Source organism: Epargyreus clarus, unplaced genomic scaffold (assembly GCF_041222505.1).
Source record: "Epargyreus clarus isolate Ecla_fem2 unplaced genomic scaffold, WU_Ecla_fem_2.2 ptg000015l, whole genome shotgun sequence".
NCBI classification, from domain to species: Eukaryota; Metazoa; Arthropoda; class Insecta; order Lepidoptera; family Hesperiidae; genus Epargyreus; species Epargyreus clarus.
In genome coordinates this window covers 9250554-9275418 of record NW_027332223.1, presented here as the reverse complement: position 1 = coordinate 9275418, position 24865 = coordinate 9250554, and the positions used below count along the sequence as shown (strand labels likewise).

The 24865-nt window shown below is 35.2% G+C and overlaps 1 protein-coding gene across 4 annotated transcripts in view; it reads right to left on the bottom strand.

Annotated features, from left to right (window-relative positions):
* The window catches only part of LOC140747938 (neural-cadherin), a 422123-nt gene that overhangs the window by 394425 nt on the left and 2833 nt on the right, over positions 1-24865 (bottom strand). The gene's annotated exons all lie outside the window — the stretch shown is intronic.

Genomic DNA, 24865 nt, shown 5'->3' with positions numbered 1-24865 from the left:
ATGACAGTACAATCCGATAGTATCAAACCCGAGCTCAACAGTGGTACAGTAATAGGTTTATGATATTGATAACATTAACATTATTGTTTAGTAGCGTCAATAAAATTTATCATAAATTTGAAATAGGTTTTAAAGCAGCAATTTAACCTAAAATAATTTTAATGGCTCAGGCTGTATCAAGTTATTATTTCCAGCAAAGTTAAGTACAATATTTCATAAGATAATCAGTCATCCAGAAGTTTTGATTGTTTCGTCTACGTTACAGAACCTTTTGATAAAGCGACAGTTTCGAAAGTTTTGCTTCCAACCTTGATACATAAGCATTATTCTACGTGTAGCAGATAAAATATGACCGCTTTAATTCACTCCATTCTCATTAACGTCGAGAAAATGTTCAATATATTCCACGGAACAATGACCAAAATAGAATAAGAACAATCTATCTTTGTTCATGTCACTACAAATATAATTAAATGTAAATAAAAACCGCTTTAGATTTCCAATATCTTAGACCAAAAAAGTACATTTAAAGTTGAACATAATAATATAGGTACACGAATATTCGTTAGGTACAAACAAAAATTTCGGTTGCGTTGTTGTGTTATTCATCAAACAAAAAAAATACCTAATGTAAATAATGCCTTAAACTTGATTGGACACTGAAACCTATAGCCATCCAATGATCTAAACAAGACAAAAACTCTCAAAATTTGATCACAAACTTCATATGACAAGTCGGCTGACTTAATATGACATCCATCTTATTCCGTACAAGTGATACTGCATCTGTAGTCTAGTTCAGATAAAACCAGTGTTCTATGTGGAATTGATCATAGATGTCTATGGGAACTAACCATCTGGAACTGCATGCTCGTATGCTAATTCAGTGTTAAATAGAAAGAGCGCAGATGCATCTTTATCGCTACATCAGTTCAAACTCAGTTTATAAGCGTCCATTTATTTATACAAAGTGACATCATAGTGGCATTCCCGACATTCTCTTACGATAGAACTCTGAAATAGTCGAGTTCAGTACTCAACGACGTGTGCTCTTACTTTTGTATCTCGCACTTCACACCTTACGGCATGATACTATCGGACTTAAAGACGTGCTTCACCGTTGCATCTTCACAGTGACGTGACGAAGATATTACCTTGTCTGGCATATGATTATAATACTTCTTCCATACGTCTTTCAGTTTTCACTTAATATATTGAACCGTTATATCATGTACATTTTAAATTTTTACAATTTATGAATTTCTATTGTAGCTTAGATGATAATAAATACCAAAAAATAAACAAATGACGCTACGGATTTCTCCGTATGCGAATTCGCCTCGCACTTGGTTAAATATTTATTTTATGTTCGTTTGACTACACGGACTAATCTTATAAATAATGAAAACAATTTTGATGAGATTCTCACGTAACGATAGTTGATATTTAATTTAAAATTTTATAGTCAATTTATTCATAAATAAATATTTAATTGGTGGCCAGACATGAACATCAAGTATAGATGTTACTTTCCGTAGAATCTCGATTACATATTGATTTGATTACTTGATATCAACCTATATCTACATATTCCGAGATTGAAGATAATCCTCTCATTAGTTCAAATCGTTCCAACGATCTCGACGATCTCAGATGGAATTATGGTTACGGCGTAGAATGTTCTGATTAACTAACCTGTATGTTTATTTAGATAGAACTGGTAATGTGACTGATATCCATAAAACTAGTAATACGAGATCACAATTATACTGATGAGCGTTTTGTAAAGTTGTTCCACTAAACTTTCTTTCAGCTTTTATTGACATCAAATTAAATCTTTCTGTATTTTATGAATACTCATATTTTACGTATTAACAATTGTTCCAATTTCCGATCAGTAATAAATCTTTTGAAACTGGAGAAGGAAAACATCGTGAGGGAACCAGCATACTTACTTAAAAATAGTTATCAAAGGTATATGAAGTCTACCAATACGCATTTGGTCAGCTATTTGTGATTTATATAGATTTAATTTTAAAAATCCAGTTCGCACATTTAGACATTTTTCGGTCCCATCAAGCTGGCGGTTCTAGGTGTATGTCCCTCTTGCCGTACTAAAAGACTAAACCTTAGCATTATGCATATAGACATTAACAAAAATTGTTAAGAACTATTTAGACTCCGAATTACCGTCCTTAAAACTTCACAATACACGATACAAAGTAAGTGAGCTATCACTGCTTCTAATCGCGAAGCGGTCACGATCTCCGCTATTGTGGGAACAACGGCTGTTCGCTTCCGTGAAGATCCGGCGAAGATTTTACCAAAGATCAAAGTTCCTAAACAGGTATTGTTCCTAAAATAACTTGGTACAAGGCTCAGCAAGTAGATAACATATTAGAGCCGTGTAAGTCACACGAGGCGAACTTGTGTACGGATGAGGTGTATATTAGAACAGGTATCGGTAACAGATACCTATCTATTTTATGATATTAGGTGGCAATTGGTAAACATTCTTGATTACATGTAGGTATATACTACTGCTATTATTTCAAGTAGGTACGTCTCAGCTCAGGGTCTAAATTACTGCATTTTATATTATTTCAAGCTTTCAATTTCAATCTTTACATTACAGATTAAATAAACAATTTAACATAGACAGTTGTTATTATTCATTAAACGATATTACTTACACGAGCTCGAAAAACGGTAATTATTTTTAAACAGTCTCAAATATCGTGTTTAATGTATTTTAATATTTTATTTGCAAATAACAGTAGTGGGCAGCGAACAATCGATTCATTTCCATGTGACCACACGTTGCTCGACCGCGGGGTAATTGAGCCGCTCGCTTCCTTCCGGCCTGCGATGACCACGGGAGAGCGGTATCGTACGGTAGTTATTTATAAATGCATAAATATAACGTAGGAAACGAAGAACAAATAAATATAGCTCCATAATTATAACAACGCACGTTGAAAATATGCAGCGCCATATTACACGCATTATAAAAATCATATAATTTTAGTATGGGAAGTGAATATCGCATTCTTAATCTTAGAATCAGTTTACACGTGTAATGCGGTCGTTTTTCAGATATAATTTTAAAATGTAGAACCCTCAGTGGTTCGAATGCGAATGCACCACCGCCACACCTATTTCTGCCTAATAACAGCAGTTTTAAGCGCTGCTGTGTTCTGGTTTGAAGGATATGGTATGGGAGACTTACATATCTGTACGTAGCGCCGCTTCTGTGGTTTGTGGTTATTATCTGGGGTTGATTACAGATGTCCATAAACGACCGTCACTACTTACCATCAGATTGCATGCTCGTCTGCCATCCTTATATTATAAAAAAATATGTAGGTCACAAAGAAAATATAAATATAGATCAAAGACTATAATAAACATAATATGTCTAATTGAATATAAGTAAGCATCATCTCAACAATAAATTAATTTCAGAACATGTTGTTAAATACAATCCGCCTACGTTTGTGAGATTTTCTTACGATTTAGTCTCTGATATTGTTATGATCGCAATTTTAATAATAGCGCTTCTCAGTATTAATCTTCTTTTAAATGTCATCCATTTCGGTATTTCAAAATCATCTGATAATTACAGCCTCTTTACTGTTTAAAACAATAGACATTTCTTATATTACCAACCTAAATGTAACTAATGCTATGGGAGTAGCAAAGTTTGAAGGTGGTAGAACCCTTTGTGGTTCGACTCCGGCGGCACCACCGCCACACCTATTTCTACCTAATAACAACAGTGTTAAACGCTGCTGTGTTCCGGTTTGAAGGGTGTGGTAAGGGAGACAGACTTTTCCGAGGCGTTCCAGCTTAGTCCTCAGGGGTAGCGGCGCATCTGTGGCCGAGCTCAGGTAGGAATATCTAATCCTATCTGGGTTTGATTACAGATGTCCATGGGCGGCAGTAGCCACTTACCATCAGGTGGATTACATGCTCGTCTGCTACTCTTAAATTATAAAAAAAAAAGACAAGTCTGCAGCCCCTATTTTTATCGGTACCTGAATACCTATAGAGTTTCGAATATTTCAAAGTTACCGCTGTTAAAAGATATGACGTATTTTTTTAATTATAAAGGAAATCATAGTCATGCATGTTTCCAAAAGTCTCAGCGTGAAAGAATATAACATAAAACCTTTTTCCCGTACCCACTATGAGAACGGTAAAGGGTTGATTATGAAATAACGACACTATGTGACGCCACCCCACAAGTCTAAAAGACAGTTTAAGAACATTAGTAACACCCCGCCAACAAGCAATAACTCAAATATCGATTCTTGCAACTCGCAATGAAATCTGTCGCAGTTATCTTCGCTACATCGCATATCTACGGACGTGTATTAAATCAAGTTTCCCGTTCGTAAAATCAGATAAATCACATATGGCGTGGTGCATTTGAATTTTTATGTTGAGTGTATTACTTCGTTATGACTTTGTTACTGTGTAGGCTGCCTTTATATGATGTAGAACTGGCAAAATTTGTAATCAACTATATGTATAAGTGACTTTCCTTAATGACACCCTTCAAACCCGAATATAGCAGCCCTTAAAATAAATTATTGCAAATGTTATTTTCAAAGTAACGAAAAGTAACTTTACTTCTAGTAATAACAAACAACCCCTGTGAGAGCAAGTTTGTCTTTACACTTTTATGTTCCGAGATATACAAGATCACAAGCCACATATTACAGACTTATCAGGAAGATAGAGTCGTGATTTAAGTATCCATTATCAAATAATTTTGTAATATCGGTCTTCGGACATATCAATCAACCCAATATTGAAAAAATACTTGAGATCCAACACTTGTAAATAAGGAATAAAAAACAAGGTTGCAACTGGTTTTATCTCTCAAAACTGGAGTGGTGAAGCAAACATTAATGGCTAAAAATTATTTGACTGTATGAATGAATTAAATTACGAAACGAGTGAGTTTATAACACATCGGTCGTCAGTTCGCATATTGTTACCAAATTGTGGTGGGGAATATGGTTTGTGCGGTCCAGCTTTTTAGGATATACTGTTAAGCTGAGCTTTCGTTTGCAGTAAAAATCGTAATTAAAAATTAAGCTTGACGGGACGTCATAGAAATCACATCTGCGACATTAACAATATCAGAATGATTTCTATGATGTCTCGTCAAGCTTAAAAGTTTTTTACTGAACCACGTCTCCCGGTAAAAGGTAAACATATCTCTTAAACCCGTTATCAATAATCGAACTCAAACCGAAATTTGACAATTTTAATTATAGAAATAGACAATTACTTGGTATAGTTGGTAGACAAAACATTAAATAGTTTGATTATAATAATAAGCGGTTCGAGACAATGTCAAATTTCGATCATTGGTAGATAATTTGGATAGATTCGTTATTATTATTAACAACAGGCATTACTGCTGCATTTCCTGTGATTCTAATAGCAACTAAATAGATTTGTTACAGTGGGTACAGTATCGAGTCGTTCGCGTTTGGCAAGTTGACATGTGTCGCCGCGCCGTCTCGATCGATGCCTGACCCCGCGCAACGTCACCCTCGCTTAACGCCACCTCTTTGACGGGTCAAAGCGCTAGGCGACGCTATTGTTGTGTTCAATTTCAAAAGAATCATCTTCGCGCCTCCCAGAACGCTTTAGGAAATGTTGGCCGTTGCTTTAGGAGATTTTTAAATCACGAAATTAGGAAATATCGCGAAATGTGAATGAAAAATTAAATTATGTGGCTGTTGGTTTGGTGCTATGAATTTTAATAAGTTTCATGTCAATGGATGCTGAACGTCTCCTTAATAATATTCTGACCGACTGACAAAAGCTTCAGCTAAGCCGATGGGTCTACAAATTTTGCATAAAACTTTTTATATCTATCTTATAAGTTACTCTTTTACGGGCACTACGTTTTAAAGAGGTTAACTGCTTATTAAAGATTTTTAAAGAGGTTAAGTAAGGAATAATGGTTATAATAATGTTTTTATTACCCTATTACATTTTTACAGAAAATACATGGAACATATTTATATAAATCGGCACGGAGTATTACTCACAGCAAGATTTTAAGAAAAATAAGTACCTACATAGTTGTAAGTTGCTATTGCAAGCTATGACTTAGTGAGCTTCGGTTGTTGACTCCTTTTTGCAGACAGACGAAGATAATTAATCTAACAGATACGTGGATTGGAAAAGTTATCTTAAATATCGTTTGAAGGTGGTAGACCTCTTCGCGTTTGGACTGCGGTGACACTATCGCCACACCTTTAACCTCAATACAATTACAAGGTGCTATGTGGTTTAAAGCATGTGGTTAGACAGTTTAAAGGGTGTAGTTGGGTAGTTTCCGATTTTCCAGGCGTACCTATTATCTTCATTCTCAAGTACAGCAAGGTGTCTATATAATCGACCTCAGGTAAGATGCGTGCCCTATTTACAATCAGGTGAGCCAGATGCTTGTTCGCTCCTCCCGTTTCATAAAAAGCACAAACGTGGTTTAAGCAATTGTTTAACAGATTAAATTAAAAACGCAATCATCCTCATTATTGACTAAATAACTGTAACCAATTATTCATCCATCATCTTTTTTAGGTCCACCACTGGACATAGACCCTAACAATACTACTAATAACTGCATAACTTCATTCAACAATATGAATTTCATACTTGATAAAACACGTTTTACATTTTAACACTAAAAAATTAAAAAGATTTGAAGTATTACTGTCCGACATAAGTAAACTTATCTTGAGTCGAAACTGGACTTGAAATGAAGAACGAGAGTAGGAGTCCCTTTAAACTCCAATTACGAGTACCTATGTGACAAAAATCAATATTGACTAATTATAAGAACAGTGCGTGTTCCGTGTTACGATTTACATTTTTATTTTTAGTTTACATTGATCTGTGACTTTACTCACACGTAGGATTGTTTTATACTTTTCGCCGAAACATGTTGTGTTATGTAAATAGGTAATTTCAGCGGCGTCGGCCACTCCCTATAAAATATAGCATGTCCAAATCTATTGAACTTCTTCGTAAGTTAGCACACAAAAAAAGACAAAAAAATAAAAAAGTATGTCTTTACTAAATGCAAATAGCATACATAGTAAGAAACATGGCAATCATTTTAAAATAACATACAGCCCTGTATGAAGGTGGTAGAACCCTTTGTGGTTCGACTCCGGCGGCACCACCGCCACACCTATTTCTACCTAATAACATCAGTGTTAGGCACTGCTGTGTTCCGTTTTGAAGGGTGTGGTAAGGGAGACAGACTTTTCCGAGGCGTTCCAACTTAGTCCTCAGAGGTAGTGGCGCATCTGTAGCCGACCTCAGGTAGGAATATCTAATCCTATCTGGGGTTGATTACAGATGTCCATGGGCGGCAGTAGCCACTTACCATCAGGTGGACTGCATGCTCGTCTGCATGCTGCTGTGCGTCCTATATTATAAAAAAAGCCAGTTTAATTTCATATTTTTGTAGAGATAGTAGCTATGGTGGCACCGTCATGACCACAATTTAATTTATTCCTGCTTCATGCCTTTCATCTATCTGAACCAAAAAATAAACGAGTTTCCACGTAGCTCGATGAATGCATAATAGATTTTTGTGGGAAAAGTATATGCAGAGATTTACAAGTGATGTCTACGAATATAGATAACTTTCACTGCATTTTAAACTGTTCGCTGTCTACTTATATCAATTTCTATCGAAAGCACCTATATATTATTGTAAATATCTATCTTGTCTTGTCTTATATAAACGATGGAATATGTTACTATATTGCATTCCCAAAACAATACGAGAACAGTTTAGACTCCAATATTTTCTACAAAAAGCGACAACCCTAATAAAATGCGCATTAACGTTGAAAAAAGAAACATTTTATAAAAAGTAAATAAAAATGTTACAGTGACATTAACAGTAAAGTTTGCCCACCTTTTATTGTTACAAAAAGTGGCAATAGAAAAAAAAACGGAACCATGACTGCTCTGTTTATTCAATTCATCATATTATAATCTGTGGAGCGCGCACGTGTGGCGGCCTGTGCGCATATGCGCCGACCGCTTTCATTGTTTGGAATTTCACGTTCAATATGGGGCATAAATATTTCGACAAAGCTCTAAAAGGGAGAGCCTATAAAAGAACAACAGATATCCGTTACTTCCCGCGGTTCTACGTTTAATGAAATAGCAGATACCGATCGCGGCGTTTCAATTCCACTCCGTAAACGCTATTTAATTTGATTTATCAAGATTGAGCTAAGACAAAAGATTTGGCAGTACTTTTGATGAGTTCTTTAGGATAAAAATGGGATTAAAAAACGAAAGGGAAACGACGGCGTTGATGAGCTTCGTGAGCAAAGCAAAATAACCATGTAAATCAAAAAGACCGTTGGAATAACATTTAATTATTATTACAAGCTTTCATTTAAATTTCCCAGCTCCTATGGATACTTAAGTAAAATATTTTAAACCTTCGAGCCAATTTTTTGCTTACTTAGGTACACATCAGGCAAAATATAATCTGATATCCATGAACTTATGTCATCAAAACGTCGCACGCAGACGCGTTGTCCGTCTCCACAAACTGCAATCTATTATATGGGTTTAAACATTTATTGTTTCGTTGAGGGACAAAATCCCACGTCATTTCGGCGTGCGGGCGGTCTGGATGCTGCGTAATTGTCGGCTCCCGAGTGCAATAAAAAGCCGCGGAGCAGAGATCGTCGCACACGTGCATACGTTAGCAATGTGCGAAGCTATTTTTAAAACAAGAACGTTTTTATCTATTGGCGCAACTTACTGCCACTCTTCCTTGGCCGCAACTTATCGACTCTACGCTCTACCGACTTTATCAGAGATTGTATCAACTTAGGAGCTGTACTATAGATACTTCAAAAATATTATTATGCTTACTCCAGAAAATTAACAGAAAATATTAGATTAACAAAGAGCAGCTAGAATGCAGAGCTTTCAATATAAAACTTTAAGTTAACTAAGTATGAAAATATTATTATTGGAACGAGATGAGCAAACAAGCTTAATACTTTGTACGACCATAAAAATTCAAGTACGAGTAAAACAGTACTAGATGTTTTTAAATGAAAGTTTTTAGGCGCGTTTTGTGATTAGATTTAAACATAACGTTAGAATTACAACTTTAGTCAGCACAATTACAAGAAGACTTTGTCCATAGCAAAAGATTTAGTTACATTTTAGTAGCAGATAAAAATAAACGTTCAAATTAACCATCTAATGTTGCCTTGTAAGATGTAGCTCATGAGACGTAAGTTTTTATTAACTTGTTCTTATAAAATCTGCATAGAATATCTTAAGTCTCGCATTTTAACACGCTTTTTTAGACAAAATAACAAATAGATAAGCTTTACGACCGAGAATAGTACCCATCTTATATATAAAATAGCGTGATGTAAAGTTAACATTTATTTTGAAATAGCTTCTAAACCAAATAATTTAATGGCTTTGGGTGTTAATATAAAACATATTAACAGCCAGTGTAATCAAAACTCATTTAACGAAGCTGTTAAATATCACCTCCATTTATCGTCATGGGATATACTCATATCTACCCTACGGTCGCTCAGAGGTTAATTATGATATCAAAAAGCTGCATCGAGCATCTCTCTCACTCTCTAAACATCCCAGTTAGGGATGCAGGTTGGTGAAATTATCGATATAAATGTCGATACTTTATCAAAGTTTCAAAATGTCGATATGTCGACAGGACCGAGAGTTTCAACGCGATATTATAATAAATCTATAATTCTGAATAAATATATAGTCCTACAATGTCCTACATATTAAAAAACATCAAAGATGAATTTTTGTCTTCTTTTTTTCGCAGACTTTTTCGTATAACTATAAAAAATATTTAAGATTTTCGATAAAGGTACTTTAATCTTCTATACGATATTTTGTATCGACATTCGTTTATTGGTTATCAAAATATCGATATTTTAGAATTGCTTTATCGACCTTATTGTTGCATCCCTACCAACAGTGCATCTCTTTAGCCGGCGATTAAACACGATTCTATGCAACCTCGTGTTTTTATTTTATTTATCGCCGTCCTTTATAGAAACAAATTGTAAATGACCCCGTTTCAACTTTAGGCCGACTAAGTTATGTATGGAGCCCGACAGGATGACACAGCAAAACGTAGATTTCAATTGTGTGTACAAACTGGATTTCATTTATGTTGTACTTACATTGAAAGTCATATAATAACAACTCATTGTGATGTAGAAATGGAAGATAGAAATATCTCATTTTAGCTATGATATTCAACGATATATACTTGAAATATAGCTACCTCAAGCTTTGCAACTCATGCTCGTAAGCAAGATCGTTAGATTCAGATAGCTCTATTTTAACACGCTTTTATTAGCTTCAGACGTATGTATGTTGGTATGTTAGTATGTAACGGAATCTTTCAACATGATTTTAACCCCCTTCAAAACGTCGGATTAACTCGAAATTTGGCATACTTATTAAGGACCGATGACAATTCAATATTTTAAACATTAATAGTTTTGTACCATTGTCCTTATCAACATTCTCTGGATTAACGATTTTCGAGGCGAGATTTTTCAAACACCTTCAGCAAAGTTCATCGCAACTTTAGATTGCAAATAATTATTGCTATTTAGTTTCAATAGGCGTAACTTTTATATCGTGATTTTTAGTTTAGAAAATAATAATGTTATTTCCCTATAACTCAAATGTTCTGAAACATATCTATAATGCCCTCTTGTAGAATGATTTTTAGGATTCCGTACTCAAAGGTTAAAACGAAACCCTCTGCGGTCTGTTCGTCTGTCGTTGGGCTTTATCTCTTAAATCGTAATAGATAGACACTTGATTTTTTTACAAACGATGAATAATGGTGGTCGCTATAACGAGAAATACTAAAAATTAATAAATAATTATAGTTCAAAAAACTAAAAAACACGCTTTTATGATAAAATCAACTAAAAAGTAGAAAATAATTTTCAATCTAAGAATCAATTAAGGAACAGTAAATAGTATAATTGTGGAAAAAGTGTGGGGTGCTCCATTTATCAGGTTCGAAAAGCACCCCAGCAGATTATAGATTTTATAATCTGTTACATTCGGGGGTGAAGTTCCTTACTAGGTGTAAGGAACTTCACCCACGAATGTAACGCAGGTAAAATAGGGGGTTTTAATTTTTCTAAAATAAAAATAACCCAGGCACGTGCATAAGTATGACTTGAGCTTTTTGAATTACTATGTTTTGGTAGAAAGTAGAAAACGAGGTAAAAAAATAGAGCTATCTAAATCTAACGATGTTGTTTACGAAGATGAGTCGTAGCTGTAGGGCTGTAGGAGATGTAGCTATTTCTATACTACTTATACATCGTTAAATACTTACGTAGTTAAAATGAGACATTTCTAAGTTACTCCTTATAACATCAGTTTGCTGTCAGCGAAGTCCCGTCAAAAACAGTCCAACTCTTTTGTAGAATTGCTAGATCAAGCAAATTGACGCTGATTTTTTTGTTATTAGAGCCGTATATAGGTATACTTTCGAATGCATTTAGTAAAAAGCTGTCGTTTTGACGTAACAAACAGACACTCCGATTTTATTCATTTGTACAGAAGATGTATAGATGAAGTGCAATTGCCGCGGGCAGGATTGTGGCGAACGGATCGAGTAGCGAGCGGAGAGCCTGGTCACGATTGCATTGTTACGGGTTATTTGATTAGCTTCCCGCTGGTTGCATTTCTAATTGCACTGTACGATACTATTCCAGAGCGTTGCCAAGCTCCTTCAACTTGTACTTAACACGATACCCGCACGAAACAACGAATCGCGGCTCCATTTATATGTACAGATATTAAATGTCTTGTGTCAAACAAAAACATATTTTTCTGTACAATATTTTGACACGTTACGGAAGATATAGCGATATACTGTAACGGTGGTAGGATCCTTTGTGGTTTTACTCCGGCGGCACCACCGCCACACCTATTTCCAGCAATGTTAAACGAATTTTAAAATTAATGTCTAATTTCCGAGTCGTTCCAGCTCTGGGGTAGCGGCGCATCTGTTGCCTACCTAGGGGAGGAAACTAATCTTATCAGGGGTTGATTACATGTGTACATGAGCGGTAGTAGCCACTTACCATTAAGTGGACTGCATGTTCGTAAACATTGTATAAGAAGTTATAAAACGATATGATTTGGTTTTGCCACGGAACATGTCTGATTTACTAACGATGTCTGTAGATAAATGATCGACATCGTGCGTTGCAATTGGCGAAACAAATTAATCTATAAATTTGGTCTGATAAATAAACGCTGCAGCGAATTAAGAGGGACCTTTACGGTCTCTACGGATCGTAGTAGGTAAGGTACTATCGAGAAAGCGTTAAAAATTAACAAAATTTACCGTAGTGTAATGATCATCTTTCGAAATTTTTACGTGGTAGGTCAAGAGTTTAGCCACGTTTACATCGACGATCGGGTAGATAGATACTAGATAGTAATGTATGTCAAACTATGTTTATATGTTACTCAAAACAATCTAAAGATCAACATTTGACAATTTCTAGTTTCCGCTTACGTTCCATTTCTAATTTCTATCTTTTGTAGGCAAACCATTAGGCAGATTGATTATTAATAACGCAAGTTAGTCGAGCATATACACACATTAATATTGTAGTTACCTGCCTACTAGGTATGTATTGGTAATATGGTGTGGTACTTATACGAACTAATAATGTATGTAGATCCTCCGTTGATACGTATTGGGCCGGATAATACAATCGTTTACATAACTCAAAATTCTTGTGAAATGCAAATAACTACGCTACATAAGGACGAAGCAACCCAAGTTGGTCTGGATCAGCAAAAAATATGTAGCAAAAAGAAAAAGAAAATTAAATTGGATTGCTCGCAAATTTTTATTGCTGCCTTTGCCTAAGTAATTGAATAACTTTGCTGTAACCTCGAATACTATTTGCTGTAATATTGCAAGTTTTTATTTATACAAATTGCATTGATATCTTTTTCTAAATGTGAATTGGTAATGGTATGGCTATGGAATAAATATTCAAACTCTCCTTCTGCTAAGGACTGGATTTGTATCCAAGATACCAGTAAGCTTGCGATTGTTGCCAAACTTGCATATGTAAACGCAGATGAAAAAAATACAAAAACATGTTATGTACACACGCAGACCCGCTGAATTTAAATATCATAACTTAATAGTTTTCTATAACATGCTCAGAGATGCGTTAAGTTTACCAAAAAACCTACATTGACTAGAACCGCCACTAAAAACAATAGATCATTGATAATAACATTGAATGCTCTTTTTACTGGATCTCTTTACTCTATGTTCAAGACTCTATGTTGAACATTTGAAAGTCCCCATCTCAAAATTGGCATTAATACATATGTAAGCTTACGATTCGTTAAGTATGTCCTACAATTCAACGATACTAAAACACATTTTTGTACGGTTCCAAAACTCCATCTGGCATGACCGCAAACGCGTTCAACCAGCGTATGTGGAATAAAATAATCGGCGAGCAAATCGGCCGAATAGTCAACGCACGACACGAACATTAGGAACCGTTAATATAAACGTACCCGCGAATTAGAAACATGGCACATATAAACAACTACAACAAATACACGATACGTTATCTTTTATTAGATATTCGTTCGCGTATTCTACGGTATTTTCTGCGAAATAGAATGTAGTTTACTTGATGGAGTCACCTATATAGACACACTGTTGGTTCTAAGGACTAATTCGAAGAAGGAAATATATACTTAAGGAATATCTTTAAGGAATCGTCCCATATTCCTTAAAACAGCAGCGCTGCTATTGTAACCCTGAAACAGGTGTTCCCGTGTTTTTATCGCATTCAAATTATAACATCATCATTAGTTCTAGACCTTGGTCGTTCACTATATTCTAAATTATTTAAAGAACGAGACAACACTGTAACATACATACATTTCAATTACTAATTACTGATAATAATCCCCGCTAATAAATTGTAAAGTACATCTTTAAATAGCAATGCGAAAAATTATAATTTAATCCTACGTTGGATAAAATACCCATTAGGTAAACGCCTAAAGAGTGGGTGTAGGAGAGCCGGACATAAATCGCTTCTCTGGCTGCAGAACAAAAATAAACGCGTAAAACATTATAATCCCGTAACCCGGTTATGTTGTCTCGAAGTTATTAATTTGCCATCATAATCAGTGTACGTGTGATTCACGCATGCCTATTTTATGAGTGGTTCTCAAAATTTATCTCTATGTATACAATAGCTGTGTCCGTTATTAAAAGTTTAAGTAAACACAATCAACGCAATATGTGAACAGTGAACGTAGACGCCAACTTGTATAAAGTTTCGCGTGACAATGATCCTTGGTGTAATGAGTTCGGTACATAAATAACGAACTCGCAATCAAGTTATGGTCACCCCATATTTCCCTGGGGTGCAGTTCACACAACTGCACCTCACATACTAAATCTTAATAAAACGTCAAACATTTCGCCTTAATTTCACATTCTTCGCCCAATAAATTACGTACGCAATAAAACACGTTCCATATGATATATCACTTGCAATTTGTAAACGTTTACGCATGCTTTATCGCGTTTAACGTAAATATCAGATGTAAGAACGGCTCCGTAGATTGATAGTATGTATGGTGTTTATTACGAACGTGTAATTTGGAGGTGCGGCTGACGAAATATTAGGTTCAAAGTACTACAGTGCTACGTAGTGCAACGTAGAGCGAACAAAACACACGTCAGATGTACTGTCTATAATTAGACTTGGAACGACGTTTCGATCGTAAGTATTTTCTCGCAGACGTGAGTGTGCGCCCTCCGTGACCTTACCGTACCACACCTCGCGGTGATGTCCTACTTGAAATATACTTCGTGAACTGCACATATGTAAATAAATATTGGAACGTTAAGTATCATAGAAAAGATATGAAGAGCTCTGTGTGAACTGTAAGCCAGTTAAGAGCTTCGAAAACCACAAAACGCTTATTTTACTCTCGTAATTTACGTAACCTCCGTAAATGGTAGGTAAATGTTGACTTAAATCAATGCGCTGTTACGAAGCTCTTTAAATAAGAATGTAAATTATAGGGACGCATATAATAGGTTATGAAGGGTTACTCTGCCAAATGTCGCTAGGAAGTCATATGCAAATGAAACGCACAAAGGTACGAAACAGCTAGTTCCGCGCACACCCTCTTGAATTCTCATAACCTTCTTACACGTAGTTAATTACAAGACGGAGGGAGACCGAGTGCGCGAACGTCAATCGGGGATGTTGAGGGCCCTCGTAATGGCATTGCAATACCGAACAATGCGGTATGAAGCACACAGCCACATGAGACTTGGGGAGCAACAACGCTCGAGTCAACTAACCTTCATAATACCAGAGCACTGAAGAAAGAAACAAATCTACATATACAACTATACCTTCACTGACCTATTTAAAGTTATGAATGAAACGTAAGAAATGAACTATAAAGTTAGACTAGCAATATACATCGAAAACATTAGGTTATTTGGCTTGCTCTCAATGATTTGAATTACCAATAAAATTTGCAAGTACAAGAACAATAGTTACATTGTGATACGTATTCCTTTGTAAATATCGCTAACAATCACACAGGCGGGTTGCCAAGAACGTTAGATGTAGAGTTGTTTGTTCCGTAAAAAGACTACTTTATGATTCTGTACTAAAGGAGTTATATGCTAAATTGAAACCGTTTGGGTGTAATAAAAGATATGTAGACACTGTTGCGCAAGAATATTGGGAAGACCCATAGGATAGGAATTTAGAAAGGTTCGATTCTGGTTTGAAGGATCCAAAGTAGTCTTTAGACAGAGCTTTAATCCTCTCTGAGGTAATAGGCTTAATTGAGAACTTACTATAAAAATACTCAAAGAACCTATTGATGTAATACTAAAAGCAGAAATTAAGGATGACGGTGCCATGTAGACGGATGACAGATATTTATTTTATCCGGAACATATTATCTAAAATTACTGGACGATAAGATTTATGAGGAATATTAAGCGAATGAGCTATAGATTGTGTCATTAATAACAGTAATCTTAACAGAAGCCCATCAAGTCCATCTCGTGTTCTCTAGCCATGTTATTATAAACTGTTTCGTTCAAGCATGAAAAGATTTCGCTTCGCAGTTTGGGCAAAGCAAATGACTGCAATTAAATCACAATCAGAGTGAAAGCACACGATAAACCACTTGTTTCATCGACTACTAAAACGTGACTGAGATAGATGATAATATATTTTGGGTGATAAATAAAGTATGTTCATGGGGTCTCATCATAACGGCACGCCATTCAGGCGATTCAGGGGAGTCCTTTTTGAAGCATCCATCATTGCTGTATTGATACCTACCTATCTGATATTTTTGTTATTTTATATTTGTTCTTAATTTCCTAGAACGTTTATAAAATGTATTAAGCGTTTCCTTATTAATTTAAAACAATAGTTTTTCTCTCAGCTAGCCCAAATTCTGCATTATGCTATACGTAAAACTTGAGTTCTAGTTTCATTTTCTACTTGTCACATCTAAGCATCGCTTAGCATTATAGATGTTCTAACGGACATCAAGATAAATCTTACAATAGTTCAACTATGCACATACTTTGTTATTCATATCGTCGGTAACAACTCTTAACCTTATCACCTATGACATTTTAAATATACTTTGTATCATATACCAGTGTGCATTTTATTTAAAAAACACTTCTGTAAACAGTATACTTGTCAGAAGTGAATCTTCTTTGTCGATCTAAACATTTGGAAGTATGAAGAAAGAATAATATAATCATTGGCATTATGCTGATATTTTGGAATTGTAAAAAAAAACAATTAAGGACACAAATATCATCCTTTTCTGTAGTGAATTAGAGTTCAGAAGCTGTGTAGTTTGCCATGTTATATGAAGTGTTCATAACAGCGCATGCGTACACTTGTTATCTCGTTATATTGCGTTCATCTATCTCTTTCTAACGTTGGCAACATATTCTAATTTGTATAGTATAATTCTCTCTTTTCTCTTCTTACTATATTTCCTTTATTTTTGGCTCTACGTGTCTGGTTGCCGGTCTTGCTGTATCAGATCGTTTCGTTGTAAACAAACTTTGTACATAATTGAGTGTTACAATTGTAACAGCATTCAAATTTGACCTTGAAAGATTTCAGTTGAATTCGACCTTGAAATGTTACTCGTATCGTGCCAAAAGAAGTTTATCTTCTCTACTTGTCGGTAGTGAGAAAGTCTCTAGGCAATCGCGTTCACTCACGAATCATGTTTACATTTACAACTGTCGGATCTAATTGTGTGAGATGAAAGATCTTCACGCATCACACGATTCACGACCGCTTCACGTCTTCATCACGTATGAACTTAGATTTCTAAAGGGTAATTTTAAGATGCCATAGTGAGCACGACCTTTAACTTTACGGCCGTAGAGTGCTAGAGTCCGTAATTTCAAAATGACTGTAATTTTAATTTTATGTATATACAATACGTCTGTCTGTCTGGTGTTGTCTTAACGAATAAATGTATAAAGTAGCGATTTTAAAAGGCAAGTTCATACATAAACATAAGCTCATTTAATACACGAGTCTCGTAATTTTTCTAAATTCTAAGACACGCTAAGAAATTCCTAGACAAACACTTAAGGTTTTATAAAATGTATATTTGTAATTATGTATGTACAATCTAAATATCTAAGTAAAGTTTTCCCACGCAGAATATAAAATGAATTTAAGAATTTCAGTTACAAAGAAACCACTCTTTATTTAAAACTAAAGTTGCTTACTTACCCATATTACTTTACCCATATTATTATTACGAAAATGTACACACTTATTAAAGTAAACCGCACGCTCCATATTATGGGAACCAACAACAAACTGGACAATATCAGACTACCCACTTCAGCTCGCACGAGTAATTTACAGTTGAACGTTGTTTCAAACTGTTAATAGTATATTCCGTCCAAACACTCGGTGGCTGCCCCTAAATAAATTAGCCAAACATGTCCGACATGCGATTAAAATATTCGATAAACAATGCCATAACAAACTTTAACAGTAAGCTGGTTGCGGTTTTCAGGTACTTGGGTGTATAATTTAATTGCGTATATCGCTAACTTATGTATAATGGTTAATTATCGAAAATAATGAAACTCATAGTGAGAGTGTCGCCATCAATGACGAAATCAATTTTTATAATATAGGAGTAGCAGACGAGCATGCAGTCAACCTGATGGTATGTGGCTAATGCCGCCCACATACATCTGTAATCAACCCCAGATAGGACTAGATATTCTTATCTTAAGTTCGATACTAGATATCCTTATCTTCGGCCACAGATGCGCCGCTACCCCTTAAGACTAAGCTGGAACGGCTCGGAAAGGTCAGTTTCCCTTACCACACCTTTCAAACCTGAACACGGCAGCGCTTAATGCTGTTGTTATAAGGCAGAAAAAGGTGTGGCGGTGGTGCCACTGAAGACGAACCACAAAGGGTTCTACCACCTTCTACATACACACGTACACACATCTATGCATTACACATTCCTACATTTAAGCTGGTAACGTCATCATCGATGCATTACAAACTCTTAAAAAATTATTCCTATATTTATATTATTTATTTCTTTATTTGAATAAAAAAGGGATTGCTACTCGTCATGACAGAATAAAAATATTGTAGAAGGTTTTATTCTAGCGAAATAGAAATTACAGAACCAATAACAAATAGGAAGGGCAAATCCTCATTTTCTGATATCCTCAGGGAATTGCACTTTTATTAAGATAACTTGTGGGGGAAACGAAATAACATTAAAGACTGATTACTCTCCCTGGCAACGAATTCAATAATGCATATACAGAATTGAACTGCAATAAGCAAGTATTGTTAGATGTTACCCGCAAAACTGTTTCAGAAATAAAATAGAATAAAGTGCATACAACTTACACACAATTCGTATAATTGAGTTGATACATGTATAAAGAAAGTAGTACCTAAAACGTGAAACAAGCAATTTCATCTCGTAATGGATTGCAGTTATGCTGTATTTAGAGAAGAACATCTTATATCTGCGCTTAATTGGCACGAAGTACAAAATTTACTAGACAAATACGTCTGTGAGTCTTAGTCATGAGTCTTAATAAGTTAATTATGCTAAGCAAAGAACTATCGAGCGAGTTGCAGCGTGAGAGCGTCTCAATTGCAGCTGGTCGATTTCAGTCGACTACTTCGAGCCGCATCCTCATAACGAACGGCAAAAATAAGAATAATGGCCGCAGATGCGTTGTGCGGGGTCACGCATAGGAAGTACATGCGTAATTGTGGCGAGTGGACACAGCACAATGAGGGGAATTGGCCAGTGCGATTGTTGTGCGAGCGACGCCCGCGCCCATCGCCATTGATTGAATCAACGTTTTAACAAACAAACGGGTAACGGACCGTAACTGCTTTGCGAGATTCGTAGCTTATTGTTCAACGTTACATCACTTGATATGGTTGAACTAGGGCTTGTTAGGATTTATTTAAACGATGTCATCAGTTACTAGCACGATACTGAAACGATGTACAAATTGTGTCGACAAAGTGGCGCCGATAACCATACATTCTATGAGGCTATAGGTACTTATATTTATATTTTAATACATTTAATAATTGTAGAGTTAATAGCGAAGTTTCATCTCATTTGTCCTAATCAATTAAAATATTTAAATAAGACAATTAAGACTAGAATAATACTGATAAACTTCACCAAACTAATTGAAACATAAATTTTATTAATGGATCTACCTATAGCAGACTATGTTATTTAATTAGAAGAACGGAGGATATTCTATTCAATTATATACCGACAGAGACATTTGAAGATTAAGAAGGTATACATAGCAAGATAACGAAGAGACACTAGCAACAAGAATAACTAGTTGAATGCCCTAAGTACTCGGTCTGTCAACCCTGGTTGAAAGAAAATCTTTTTATCACAAAGAATAATAAATAACGCACACCATACTTTAAGGATATTGTTTAAGGATCACGTATTTTTCTATCTGTTAATTCGAATCTGCTCTTTAATTTACCAATCTTTCGACGATCGAAATTCCGTGAAAACGGAACTTTGTGTTCTTGGAATTCAGCGAATCCAAAAGTAAATTCATCTCTTTTCATCCTAACGGGAAAACCAATCACAATCACATTCACACAACCATCGTATATGGAAAGAAGAGATAAATATAGATATGTATGAGATATGCACTATTTATAATCCAGGTCAGTTGAGTGTGTTCCCGGTCGCGAGTGCCATACATCTAACGTCAACCGGCATCTTGAGAGACACGGATAAACGGATATGCCAATTCCGACCCGATGGGGCGCTAGCGACCGTCCCGGCTATCTTATTCAATTATCGATTTGACGGAACAGAATATACTCCGCCGAAGTGTGGGCATATACAACTGGGACGATGGACGGATCCCATTTCCTCTGAACAGCTTTCAGCGTGAACTTCGGCCTTCAACTTCATTCATTCATTTTGACGTATGAAACCGTCATGCGAAGTTAGTTTCACTGTAAATACATGTACCTATATATTAGTCCAGTTTTATTGAGAATTATATTTGTTTCAATTTTCAATCTATAGGTTTATTGCAGATTCTTATCTCTGACACCCTGTTTAAAAACGGATAAAAAATCTGTCACTGCTTTTGAAATGCGCTTCATTATATTAAGCTTTGATTTATCTGTATACTCGTACTTTGTACTCATATAGGTAGGACATATAGCATAGCATTTATTTGTGAAATAAGCAAAAATCAAACCTAAATTATGATCATATTTTACAACAATAAAATAAATAAAAGCAGCTAATTGAGCACGAGTTGCAGAGTACAAAATTGATGACCGCAGCAGCGAGAAATATGTTCTTTGTTATATTTATAATCATTTCTATTTCTCTTGCAGGATTAAACTGCAACGTTGCAATAATTAAAATGACGAGCGGGCTAAGAGCACCTGTTCGGATTACCTGGTACAGAGAAAAATTAAATTATGCAAAGGCGACGTTCCTAGGCTAATTACCCATCATAAACTTTCTAGATATTAATTACATTTGCGAACAGTTTCCGCACCACGACAATTTCTGTTGTTTTTCTTTGATAAATTTGTGTAATTTTAGTTAAACTTTAATCTAATTTCCTGGAGCTACTCTGCAGTAAACCTATAGGTATAACTTAATTTAAAAACATTATAAATTCACTCATAAAACTCTCATATTGCGGTTTAAAGAAATTTAAAAACTTACAACTATTAGTAAATTTACAGATTTAAATTACAGATTATCTGTATCTATGCAGCGTAACGGCTTTCCTTTACGATATAACAAAATTAAAAAAATATATTTTACGATGCTAACATGTCAAAAACATATTGCAAATGTTTGTCTGTTTGTAGGGTCTAATGAAGAATGAGTCAAGAAGTACCATACCTATTTCATCTTTAAAATATTAAGGATGCATGTTTCATAAATTAAAGAAAACCATACACTGGGCGAGGCCGTCAGCCGAAACTTGAACTCAAGCATCCAAACTTCCAAATAAAGTTATGTTTATGCATCACCTGTCACGTAATTAAAGCAGCAGCGTCGATGTTAACAGTGGATGAATTTCAGAATTTCCAGAACAACTTCAAAGCGACGATTACCGGCGTGCTCAAAGAGCTTAGTCGTTTAAAAGCTAACAGAGAATTAATTTGCCAATAGAGCATGCTCACAAAGGAGCTGTGATGAGCTTCTGTCCAAGCCCACGCCTTGCCACACGTTGATAGGCTTTGGTTGATATTATACTTAATATATTTTGATGAAAGCTCTTACTATTTAATGAATTTTCGCTTAATAGTACAGTGTACCAGTTATAGTAGACCGTTTTATCTATGACCTACATCGTATATTTTACAAAGATATTGCTAAAATATAAACCTTGTTACATACAATTTACAAAACATCATTCATTAATTCGTTACTGCATTTCTGCATCGTGTGTAATCTTATGAGATATCTCATCTCTTACAGTTTTGAACACATTTAATCCTAGAAAGGGATAATGGTTGTAATTACATTCCTGGGAAAGAGCAGGGAGAACCCAGAGCGGCCACCCACCACGGTTCATCTACCACCAACTTGGACGTTATTAACAATATGTAACCTTGATTTATTTTGATTATGTCAAATTTATTTGAAAGTCACGGTCAGTCCAAGTCAAGGGAACGACTGGAATCCTGGTTTTTATTTAACTAACTGTGCCCTGTGGGTAAATCTTACAATTAATTTTTCATCCTCATATCTAATTGGAATATTGTCGCATAAAATCTTTCCGTTATTTCTCTTTTCTCTTCTAAATATGAAATAAGTTTAACTTTGTTTCCGCTACAGTCGAACTACAAGAGGTTTTATCACACTTAAGATTCATTAATTGAATGAAATGAAGATCCAAAATGTTATCCGCTACCCAGGAATACTGGATATCTACGGCTAAAAATAAAAGCGTGGAGCGCTTATAAAATATGTCATAGTCATAATCGTTAATTCGTAAGCCAAAATCCTAAGTTCGACGCCCTGCGGCGGTCTATCACGTAATAGGTTCAATCCCTGGCCACATAAACATCTAAATGATTTAGATTTATATATTGGGTCTAGATACTCAGTAATATATGTATTGCAATAACATTTTATGTAATTAGATTAATTCTTACATATGTTTATATAAATATTTTTATACTATATGCGTGCAATTATGTTATCAGTATTGCTATAGGTCAATATAGTAAATCGATAAGTCGATATGGGGTGAAGGTTACTAGAGTTCAACAGCAAAACCACAAAGTCGATTGTTGGTTCAAGTGTAAGACAAGAATCAAATTTCTAAAACCGTTGATTGAATTTTAATAATTTCAATATACCAGACCCAAAAATTATGTTACTCGCACCTAACGTATTAAACGTTACAGTCTGCAAGAAGGTCTTACAATTCCAAAGCCGTTCAATAGAAAATATCAATTATTGTATCAATTACGTTGCAAAAATCTACGGTAGATACTGGGGTAATGTTAGTAAAAAATATCGCAATATGAATTTTACAACGGCGGCCTTAAATATAGAATAGCGTAACGAAAAAAAATTATGCTTTCTCCATAGATTTTTAGCTTTCTCTATGTATCTATTCCCTGACCATGCCCACGTTGAACCGGTCAATTTTAGATTATACATGGGAAAGTACTTGTAAATAAATTGAGAGCACGCACAGACTACAGTCGTAACTAAATAATCATCTCTTGTAGCATTCCACATCTATTCCGTGACGATGACATCGTGCTCACGTGGCGCGTACAATCGGAAGGCAAGGGCTAGACCGTGCGACAGGTCCCCGATTATCCACGCATTCTGCACGGTAACCTGCCGCATCCATTCCATCCTTGGATTACGATTTATACTTGTAATGGGAATTCCACGCGCACTTGTGCTATGTCTCGTGCTACTCATTACAGCACGCAAAAAATACCATGCTTAATGGTACGCGTTGGCTCCACACTTAAGCTTATTTATATATCGAACCATATCTACACTTAAAGTTTTGTTTGCCGCTTTATTAGTTCGCATCAAGCGTTTAATTGTATATTCGCGTGTTACGGAAATTAAGGGAAAGATTAATAGATATTCAGCCCTTTGAACTTTGGCGGCCAAAATTTGAACCGCTAGAAATTTTCGTGACCTATTAGTAGCGACCAATTGATTATACTTCGTTCCTTAACCTGCTGATTAAATGTAGCAACGGTAAATCATTTTAATACATTCTCATTTATTAAATTAGTAAAAATGAGTAGTTAAAACCAAAAATAGTCATTATTCTAAAGTAGCAAAATTTTTCATTTTCGTGTTTAGATAATTCACTTAAATGTCGTCAATTCATAAACTATGAACCCGAATATGCTCTGAGTTAAAACAATGTTTAAATAAATAAACAATTTATATGCACTTAATAATGTTACTTTAACATCGTATATAAAGTTCACAAGTAATCGGGGTCTTTTTATAAATACTTTTTCTAGAACCCAAAAGCCAATATGTAAACGATAGCGAAAAAAATTCTGATCGAGTCATCTCCACGACTCGTGACCGGTCGGGTGCGGTACTTGACGGCACGATGACATGCTCCACTGCACCATTCGATCCGACAGGTGCATATCACGGATACAATTGTATTGTTGATATGTACTATAGCGTAATTATTATCCCTATGTTACTACACCTACATCGAATACCGAGAAAATTAAGAAATCAAACATTTGCAGTTGTCCAGCTAGATAAGTTCGTGTTATAATCTAGATCTCAAATTAAATTTAATCTTACTACATTTAGCTTTAAAACGCATATTATGAAATTTTTTTTGTACAATTAAGTGCATAATTTGTCTGCAATTATAGTATTTCGTTTTAAACCCAAATTACGACATTCCTAATATTTTAAATATTAGATAAAATAATATAAGATATCAAGCGTAGCTTTAATATCCTGTAATACCATATAAAGGATGCTTATTATAAAACTGGATGCTTTTATTTAACGTCATAATCGATTCTCCGCGCTGCGTCGGTTCCTTTTTTTCTATTGTTTCAATGTTATTATCCTGCGTCGCTCCCAATAAAGACATTATGATAGAGTATAAAAACGTAGATTATGTTGACAC